This window comes from Acomys russatus, chromosome X (assembly GCF_903995435.1).
Source record: "Acomys russatus chromosome X, mAcoRus1.1, whole genome shotgun sequence".
NCBI lineage: Eukaryota > Metazoa > Chordata > Mammalia > Rodentia > Muridae > Acomys > Acomys russatus.
The window spans coordinates 21353426-21364431 of record NC_067169.1 but is presented as its reverse complement, the minus strand read 5'-3'; the positions used below and the strand labels follow the sequence as shown (position 1 = coordinate 21364431).

At 42.0% G+C, this 11006-nt stretch overlaps 1 protein-coding gene across 1 annotated transcript in view; it reads left to right on the top strand.

Moving 5' to 3' along the window:
- The window catches only part of Klf8 (KLF transcription factor 8), a 146994-nt gene that overhangs the window by 1558 nt on the left and 134430 nt on the right, over positions 1-11006 (top strand). The gene's annotated exons all lie outside the window — the stretch shown is intronic.

Sequence of the window (11006 nt, the reverse complement as noted above, 5' to 3'; positions counted from 1 at the left end):
CCTGCAAAATGTTGCTTCTGACCCCTTTCTTAGCTGATTGGTGGCCAAGATCTCCTCCCGGGATATGGAAAGGAATGTTGAATTTGATTCCAACATTTGCCAAGCACTTCGAACATACACATTTCTAGTTCACATATTATTTTCTTTCCATCGGGGCTCGGAATCCATAGACTGACATCAAAGGAACTGGAAGCTTTTCGGGCTGGAAAACACATAGCCAGTCAAAATGGCTTGTAAAGTGGCTGTGGTGGTGCATGCCTGTTGTCTCGGTGCTCAGGAAGCAGAGGCAGGTGGCTAGTTCAAGGCCAGCCTAGTCTACATAGTGAAATCCAGGACAGCCAGGGCTACTTAATAAGACCCTGTCTCAAAATGGAGGGCAAAAAAAGCTTTGGGTTGGGCGTGGTGGCTCATGCCTTTAATCCCGGCACTAAGGAGGCAGAGGCAGGTGGATCGCTGTGAGTTCGAGGCCAGCCTGGTCTACAAAGTGAGTCTAGGACAGCCAAGGCTACACAGAGAAACCCTGTCACAAAAAAAACAAAACAAAACAACAAAACCAACCAACCAACCAACCAACCAAAAAAGAGATCAGGACAGAATGCTTCGGTAGCTAAGGCTATCTTGAATGCTCGGGTGTCTTGTCCGGTCCATTGAGCTCCCTCCCATTAGATAAAGAAGAGTTGATAGAGCAAAAATTCATGAGAAAAGGCTTCTATGGACCAGTGGCATATTTTACATGTGTCTCTCTTTGTTTCTTCTTAGGGAGGGTGGTGAGATTGTGGATGAAACTTAATGATGGCTCCACAGAGCACAGAGATGAATTGTTTGAGGTTTTAGTGCTATGGTTTTACCATGAAACACTCCGGGTGGGTGATGGGATGACCGGGTTCCCATGGGTCTGCAGTCCACCTGCCTCAAGGATTAAATATAAAGTACAGAGTGGCTTTCTTCTTTAATATCTGGAGTTCCACTGCATCTCCTGGACCAGTTCTCATCCGGGCAAGGGGACTGTTCTAGATTCAGTGGCAACACTTTAAAGCAAAACACAGCCCTCTATTCTGTGTCTCCTCTGTAGCTCTTCTAAACTTCAAAACAGTCTTATTCCAGTCAGCCCATATTATTGACTGGGGGGCGGGAATTCTGATTTTTTTAAAGAAGCTCAACATTTCCCCCCCCCTCCCCCCCCCCGTGGCCTCCTGAAAACAAAGGGAAACACATATTCAACAGAAACACTCCTGGTTGTCGAGTCAAAAAGCCACTTGTGCATGCCATACCTACCCTTGAATGGAGGGTGGGGAAGGAATTTTGTTGATTCCACATCCAGTATTCCGCCTTTGGTATTCCCGTCTTTTGTTAGGGGCCACTATATTTCTTTTTTAACATTTGCTTGCTTCTTGGTGTCCATGTTGGTTAGATTATCTTTGTGTGGAATTTCTGGTTCTATATATGAGAATTAGGGAACTCTGAGCTATCATATTGTTGTTGAAATATGTTTATTGCCTTTAGAAGACGAGGAAAACGTTATGAACCTACTGAGTACTCAAGGAAAGGGTAGGCTTTTTCTCCAAGTGTTGTTTTTTAAATACCAATATTGAGCTGGGTGGTGGTGGGGCATGCCTCTAATCCCAGCATTCTGGGAGGCAGAGGCAGGTGGATCATTGTAAGTTCGAGGCCAGCCTGGTCTACAAAGCAAGTCCAGGACAGCCAAGTCTACACAGAGAAACCCTGTCTCAAAAAACAAAACAAAAAATTAATTAATTAAAAAATACCAATATTGCCTAATACTCGTCTATTATTAGGCTTATAATTATTATTATTACAGCAGTATAGCTCATTAGCAATCAATCAAGGCACAGACACCTGTTATATTTTAAAATAGCCTTAGTTAACCTGGGGCAAAGCAGATATTAAGCCTCTATAATCTACTTCCCATAGTGGGGCAGGTATGGGATCCCTGCCCCAATCCCATGTCATCTGCTTCTAATAACTTCCATCAAGCTACCTCCCGTCCATAATCCCATATACTTGCTAATGTTCTTCATCTGGGCCAAATCTCCATCCATGCTGGCCATGTGCTTCTCTTTTATCTAACCCAAGTCGGCCTGCTTCTCGTCTCTCCTCCTCGGGTCTCTCTTCTTCCCAAGCTTCTCTCTGTGTCTCAGCTCGGGAACCTTAGCCACACCTATCTCATTTGCCCTGCCCAGGTGCTGTGGCTTTTTATTAATTAGCATCAAAATACATCAGACCATCCCCCAATATCCAAGGGTTTTAAGTGGCTTCTGCACAGAAATTTGATTTATTTGGTGTCATTTTGCTTCTTAGAATTTTCATTTATGACAAGGAAATGTGGTTTCATGAAGAGAGAATTGCAAAAACCAAACAAAAAACTTTGGGGGATCTCTGTCTGGCTGTCTCTTCCTCCCCCTTCCTTCCTTCCTCCTTCTCCCTTCCCCTCCTTCCCTCTCTGGCCCTCTCTCCCTTTGACCCTGTTTCTGCCTCCTTTTGTTTCTGTAATTCTGTAGAACTAGTTCTAACCCTCAAATTGCCTGTTGGAATGCCCAGACTTTCCTATACTAGAAAACTTTGGACAGCTTTGGTTAAACCCTGTTCTGGTTCTTTTTATTTATTTATTTGTTTGTTTGTTTGTTTGTTTTTTTGAGACGGGGTTTCTCTGTGTTAGCCTTGACTGTCCTGGACTCATGTTGTAGACTAGGCTGGCCTCGAACTCACAGCGATCCGCCTGCCTCTGCCTCCCGAGTGCTGGGGTTAAAGGTATGTGCCACCACGCCCGGCTCCTGTTCTGGTTCTTATTCAGCCCTCAGGAGGAGAAAGCTGCCAAAGAGTCACTTTCAATGGAAAATTATATTGTATCATGATAGTCATTTAACAAATACATGCTAAGAATCTTCTCTGTGCCACTGTACTATATTGGAGGGTGAGGGGTGCTCTTGAAGGGGATCAGCAACAAAGCTAAGTGTTGAGTGAAGAGCTAAATTAGTAGGAAGACAGTATGACATGTTAGAGAGGACTAAATACAGACTATTCAAGAAAGGCCTCCTTGACATGGTACTGAAAAACGTACCTCATGAAAATAGGGAGATGGCCATAAGGATTATTTGAGAAGGGTGTTCTGCTTGCTGTGTTCCAGGAATAGCAACCGTGAGAGCAAATACCTGCTAACCCAGAACTTTTGAAACTGAAGGACAGCAGTTTCGAGGCTAGGTATATAATAAGGCTGTCTAAGAAAGAAAGGGAGGGAGGGGGAGAGAGGGAGAAAGGGCAAGCATCACCAGACGTGAGGTAAAGGAGATAGAGGAAGTTAGGATTATGTGTAAATAGTTTGGCTTTTATTCTGAAGGGGTTAGAATGCATTTTTCCTGTTCTTTGATATTGTAATTTTCTTTTTCAATTTTTATTTTATTTTATTTTATGTGCATAGATGTGAGAGTGTTAGATCCCCTGGAACTGGAGTTAAAGACAGTTGTAAGCTGCCATGTGGGTGCTAGGAATTGAACCTGTGTCCTCTAGAAGAGCAGCCAGTGCTCTTAGCCTCTGAGCTATTTCTCCAACCCACTAATTTTCTTTTCTTTCTTTCTTTCTTTCTTTTTTTTTTTTTTTGTTTGTTTTGTTTCTCAAGACAGGGTTTTTCTGTGTAGCCCTGGCTGTCCTGGCCTCAAATTTACATCAATCCAACTGCCTCTTCCTCCCAGAGTGCTGGGATTAAAGGTGTGCACCACCATGCCCGGATTCTTTTCTTTTTCTTTTTCTTTTTTTTGGTTTTTCAAGTCAGGGTCTCTCTGTCTAGCCTTGGCTGCCCTGGACTCACTTTGTAGACCAGCCTGACCTCACAGCAGTCTGCCTGCCTCTTCCTCCCAAGTGCTGGGATTAAATAAAGGCTTGTGCCACCACTTCCCAGCTCTTTTTGGTTTTTAATTGAAGTAGAGTTACATCACTTCACCTGTCCTGTTCTTTCCTTCTTTCCAGTCCCTCCCACATACCATCTCTAACCCCTCCCGCAAATTGATAGCATCTTTTTCTCTGATTATTCCTGTTACATACAATATGTATGTGTATGCACAAATACATAAATACAGCCAGCTGAGTACATTCTTTGTTGCTCATATGTAAAGCATGCATTTTGTGAAGAAAACCATCACCAACCATTTAAAATTCTACTCCACTAAAGAGTGTTGAACTGAGCCCGGCATAGTGGCACGTGCCTTTAATTCCAGCCCTTGAGAGGCAGAGGCAGGCAGATCACTGTGCGTTCGAGGCCAGCCTGGTCTAAAAAGCGAGTCCAGGACAGCCAAAGCTACACAGAGAAACTCTGTCTCGAAAAACCTAAATAAATAAATAAATAAAAATAAACAAAAATATAGCCGGGCATGGTGGCGCACGCCTTTAATCCCAGCACTCTGGAGGCAGAGGCAGGCAGATCGCTGTGAGTTCGAGGCCAGCCTGGTCTACAGTGTGAGTCCAGGACCAAGAAACCGTGTCTCGAAAAACCTCAAAAAAAAAAAAGTGTTCAACTGTTCATCTTGACAGAGTTAAGGTAGATTGTCATGGGTTTTTGGCTGCAATGCTCCTTGTGGAACATCTTAGGAATGCCTTTGCTGAGTCGTTCTTGCCAGCTAGTACTTAATTTCCTAGTGGCTGTTATTAACATAATTATCTGAAGATAGCTTCAAACACATGTGAAAATACTTAACTACAAATGGCTCCAGTGCATTTTAACAACAACAAAAAAATCACCATAAACTTATTAGCACTAAGAAAATTCTTAAGTTTAATTACAAAAGTGTCACAGATTTTATAGTGCTATTTATCATGAAAACATAAAGTATTTGCTTGGAAATCTTTTTAAGCGTTCAGTGCTGCCAGCAAATTATTTCTTTTAAGTTAGTTGTTCAATGTTTAATGTACTTTTCCTCAAGTCTTCTCTTTTTTTTTTCTTTTGGTTTTTTGAGACAGGGTTTCTCTGTATAGCCCTGGCTGTCCTGGATTCCCTTTGTAGACCAGGCTGGCCTCGAACTCACAGCGATCTGCCTGCCTCTGCCTCCAGAGTGCTGGGATTAAAGGTGTGTGCCACAACTGCCTAGCTTCCTTAAGTCTTCTAAGTAGAAGCTTTAAATTTAGATATATCTCCAGCCTCAGGGAAACTCAGAGAGTATGAGAAGAAAGGGGGTTAAAAGAGACAGGGAGCCTGCACAAACTGTTGGACCAATCAAGGACAATGCGTGCAGTAAACTATACCCCTGTTCAGATCTAACCAATGGATAGTTCATTCTCCACAGTTGTGGGGAGAGCAGGGACTGCCTCTGACATAAACTCTGGTGCTGGCCCTGCCATTTTGCTCACTTCCTCTTGGTGAGGAGGGGGGCCACACAGAGGAAAGGGAAGCAGGCTATCCAGATGAGACCTGATAGGCTGTGGTCTATGGTGGGAAAGGAGGTCCCCTTCTGTCAGAGGTCTAGGGGAGGGGAATAGAGCGAAAGAGGGAGGGAGTGGGGGTGGGAACAGGAAAGTACAAGTGAGAAGGTAATATTTGGGATATAATCTGAATAAATTATAATAATTTTTTAAAACTACACTTAAAAAAAAAAAAGAAAAATTTAAAGAGAGAGGGGGGAGGGGGGCAGAAAGGACCAGAGTTCAGAGAGGAAAATGTAACAAGACATTTTTATCATCTCCATTTTATAATTTGAAAGTTCCATAGCTTTTAGGCCTTGAAAATTCCTTCTCATTGTAGGTACACTTTAGGAGTAAGGTAGGTGTGTATGTTGGATGGCTGTGTGTTCAATATGCATAGAGGACTTTGTTTCTTTCCTAAATAATTCTGAATTGGCCTAATAGTGGACTCAGTTGAGGAATATTTTCAGAAAATTCGGATACTTTTGCCTCTCTGCAAAGATTCAGGTTAGGTTATTGGAGAGTGACCCAAAAGAAGGGATTTTTTTTTGGCTTTTCTAGGACAGGGTTTCTCTGTGTTAGCCTTGGCTGTCCTGGACTCGCTTTGTAGACCAAGCTGGCCTCGAACTTACAGTCTTCACGTGATTCTAATGTGTAAGCAAGGCTGCTCAGCACTGTCTTAGACCTGAGGTTACTCTAGTGTGATAGCCAGGCCAGATAGAAGCAATCTCATTACCTGAAAGCCTTTAAGAACATCAAATTTCAGCACACGCCTTTAATCCCAGCACTCAGGGAGGAAGAAGCAGGTGGATCTCTCTGAGTTTGAGGCCAGCCTGGCCTACAACGCATGTTCCAGGACCTCCAGGGCTTCACTGTGTCTTGAACAACCAGGAAAAAGAAGTCAAATTTCGGGCCATGCCTTAGAGGAACTGTTTCAGGAACTCTTAGGGGTGGGGCCTAGTAATATGAATTTGAACAAGCCATCCTGGTGGCTCATTGCTTTAGAATTTGGAGGCTCTCAAACCTTTGTTCCAACATACTTGAGGAAACAATACTCTCTATGCTTGTATGTGAAAGGAAGGAAAGATGTGCTGGTTCCCATCCCATGTCAGAATCTCATTTCTACAACATCCCCCCCCCCCTAGTGTTTGTATTGCATGCATCATATGGCCACCATTTTTATTGTCTTTGTTGTTGTTATTGTGTCAGTTTTTTGAGACAGTGTTTCTCTGTGAACCCTTTGCTGTCATAGACTCTCTTTGTAAACCAGGCTGGCCTTGAACTCACAGAGATTTGCCTGCCTCTGCCTCCTGAATGCTGGGATTAAAGGCATGCACCACCGCACCGGGTTTGGCCACCTTTCTTTTAGCTTAAACATTCTGTTTGCTGTGTGTTATTTTATTTAATCTTCACATTAACTCTATAAGAAAGACACTGTTATCATATCCAGTTCACAGATGAGACACAGGAAAGTAAACTACTAAAGACCACACAGTTAGTGGAATATTTATTTTCTCTTCTGGATCTTATGGGAATTTTGTTGTCCTCCTGTTCTGTCTTCTTCATCTTTTCTTTTGTTCTCCCATCCATCCATCCAGGCCTATATGGTATACTGCCATGTACCAGACTCTCTCTTAAGCACTTTAGAGGCATCAGTGCACACATTGGTCACAGCAATTTCTCAAAATCGGAGCTATAATTTTTCCTGTTTTATAACTGGAGCACAGGAAAACCAAGCAACTTGCCCAAATTTTCAGAGCTTGTAAATGGCAGAGACATCTGGTGCACAGTGTGCCAAGTCTGTACACTGTCTTCTTATAGTGCCTTATCTTCTGTGGTAGTTTCAATGAGAAATAGGTATGCCCCAGGGGCTTGGGTTTTTGGACACCTGGCCCCCAGTTAGTAGCACTGTTCAGAGGTTGTGGACCCTTTAGGAGATGGACCCTTGTTAGAGGAAGTTCATCATGGGGAGCAGGCTCTGGGTGTTTATAGCCTCACCATACTCTCTGTTCACTCTCTGCTTAGTGCTGTGGTTCAAGATGTGAACTTGGAGCTTGCTCCTCCAACCACCATCCCTGCCACTTGCTGCCATGTTTCCTCACTGTGATGGACTCTGATCCTTCTGGAACCATAATCCCAAATAAACCCTCTCTCCTATAAATTGCCTTGCTCATGATGTTTCGGCAGACAACAGGATAGTAACTAACACACCTTTTCAGTGCATACTTTCCCGGTTTTAAGCAATCTTTCTTTGATCACATATGGATTAACACTCACTTTTTCTTGGCTTTCAATTTAAATCCTTACTGAAACTGTTCTTACCAATTACTAAAGGCTCTATCCTGCCTACTTAATGGTTACATTCAGCTCTTTAGAGCCTCCACTTCATTGTCTTTCATGTTAGTATTATTTCTTGGATTACCACTTGCCTGATTGCTCTTTGCACTCTCTTCTCTTGCTACTGTAGAATCCTTAAATGTTTCTACTGCCACTTGTATGATGATATCTGTCTGCATGACAAGTCTCTATTTTCAAATGGAATGTTTCTTCTGAGCCTAGACCATCCATCTGTTAACTGGATGGGCATTTCAGCACCTAACATGTGGTATGTCTAACACCCTTTATATATCACCAAACCTTCTATTTCTTTTTTTTTTAATCCTTTGATCAACAGTGACCTAACAGAGTCACTCACCACTTTCTTTTACAAATTATGTTTAATTTTGAAAATCTTATCTAACCTGGCTTATTAAAAACAGTTCCTTTGTTGTCATTCTCTCTGTCTCCAGGTTAGATATGATGGTCTAGGCTCAGGAGAAACATTCCAATACTTTTGTGTGGGGGGTTCGAGACAGGGTTTCTCTGTGTAGCCTTGGCTGTCTTGGACTCACTTTGTAGACCAGGCTGGCCTCGAACTCATAGAGTTCCACCTGTCTCTGCCTCCCAAGTGCTCTAAAACATTTTGGAGTCTACACATTCTCTTATGGGTTGAGTTGTAGACTCCAAGACATGTTGGAACCCTAACTTTTTTTTTTTTTAACCGAGGCAATAAAGTTAAAATTAGGTCATCAGGACAGAACCTAATTTAATGACTGCAAGCATTATAGGATGAGAAATTTGGACACAAAACTCACATGGTGGAGCTAAGTGAAAAGACAAACAGTGAAGACAGTTCTACCTAATCCCTCCCACATAGTCCTCAGAAGAACCCTCCTTTCTGCCATTTTGATTTCAGATTGCTTGTCTGTAGAACTGTAAGACAATGCATTTCTACTGTTAAAATAGTGTGTGGTGCTTTCTTATGGTAGTCCTGATAAATTAGTATGGAGGCCAGTCTGCTCTAGAAATTAGACAACTTCTGAGATTTTTAAACCTTTCCTGTCCAATATTCAGAATCTCTTAGAGTTGCCCTGTCATAAAAGGATTAAATTCATGCCTCTTAATAAAACACTTCAGTTCTTTCTACCAGCTGTTATGTATATAGCCTGTGATTTTCCTTTCTTACAGGAGTCCTATTAAACTTATTGATATTGCTTGGTTAGGCCTTTTTTTCCCCACAAATTCCATTCCTTAGTTTATGGTAGTCCTTTTCTCTCAAATGTTTCTCATGGGCTAGGAGTGTACCTCTATGATGGAGGGAGTGCTTTTTGAGTATGAGCATAGTCCTGTGTTCCCACTCCAGCACTGCAAAAATTTAAAAAGTCCTCTCCTCCATAACATTTTCTACTTCACCCCACTCTTTGATCTCAGTTTTCTCTTTTTGGCAAACTCCTCGGTATATCACAATACTCAATTTAAATTCTCTGAAGTCTAGCTGGATGATGAAGTATACGAAGGACTTGGATAGCCAGGTCAAGGGAAAGGTATATACCAATTGGAAAGAACGGAACTTATTTTTTTATGGTCCTCAGTTATTCTTTTTATTTTTTAATTTGTTTATTGAAAAATGAAATCATTCATATTACATCTCATTTGCTATCTCATCCCATGCATCCTCCCATTCCTCCCTCCCTCCCACTTTCACCCCATTCCCCTTCCCTATGACTGTGACTGAGGGGGACCTCCTCCCGGTGAATATGATGCTAACTTATCAAGTCTCTTCTTGGTAGCCTGCTATCGTTCCTCTGAGTGCCATTGGGCCTCCCCATCAAGGGGACGTGGTCAAATATGGGGAACCAGAGTTCGTGTGAAAGTCAGTCCCCAGTCTCCACTTAATTGTGGAGAATGTCCTGTCCATTGGCTAGATCTGGGTAGGGATTTGATGATGACTGCACATATTGTCCTTGGTTGGTGCCATAGATTGAGCAGAACCCCTGGGCCCAGATCCTCCCATCATAGTGATCTTCTTGTAGGTTTCTAGGACCCTCTGGATCCATCTCTTTCCCTATCTCCTATATTTCTCTCACCTAGAGTTCCAATAGGATGTCCTCCCCTCTGACCCACTTTCCTGGTAAGTGAAGACTTTCATGGGACATGCCCCTTGGGCTAGTGTCCACTTATAAGTGAGTATATACCATTTGAGTCTCTCTGCTTCTGGATTAGCTCACTCATTATGATCATTTCTAGTTCAATCCATTTGTCCACAAATTTCAGGAATTCCTTGTTTTTAATAGCTGAGTAGTATTCCATAGTGTATATGTACCACAGTTTCTTTATCCACTCTTCTACTGAGGGACACTTAGGCTGTTTCCATGTTCTGGCTATTATGAATAAGGCTGCTATGAACATGGTTGAGCATATGTCCCTGTTGTATGCTGGAGCATCTTCTGGGTATATTCCAAGGAGTGGAATAGCTGGGTCTTGAGGAAGCCCTATTCCCAGTTTTCTGAGATATAGCGCCAGACAGATTTCCAAAGTGGCTGTACTAGTCTGCATTCCCACCAGCAATGAAGGAGTAAGAACAGAGCTTATAAATGAAGGCGGCAATAAGCATAACTATACTGTGAAAGGGTGTTGGAGTAGGATTAGACAAGGAGTGAGTTTAGGAACTTCCTTCTACTGCTGATAATACATGTGAAGCAAAACAGCTGCTGGAGAAAAAGAGCACGGGTTTTTTTTTTCTCTATAGTATTTCAGGGAAATGGCTGAGCTTCAAAGAGCATTGCTGATGCTCAATTGAGCCTAATCCTGACTCATAAATCGTCTATATTTTATCATATAGAAATCTGGACTGTCTCTTGGTAAAATTTCAATTGATTTTTAATTTGAATTATATATGAAGACATAAAATTATACATATTTATCCAGTATCAAGTGTTATATTAAATACATCTAGCACTTACCGTTAAAAAAAAAAAGATGAATATATCTGGCTTCTCAAATCATGATCACTTTGTGGCGACTCTATTCAAAATCCTTTCTACTAGACTTTAGAAATAACTAGTAGATTACTTTTGTTTATACTCACTCTAATGTGCAGTGATATACTCAGAGTACTTACTCTTACCTAATTACCACTGCGTAGTCATTAATAAGCCATGTTCCATCCTTTCCTCTTCCTTACCTACCCTAGCCTCTGGGAACTAACACTGAATGCTCAGCTTATATAGCGTTAACTCTTTTAGATTCTACTTTCAAGTGCATGCTTAATATTGCTTGGC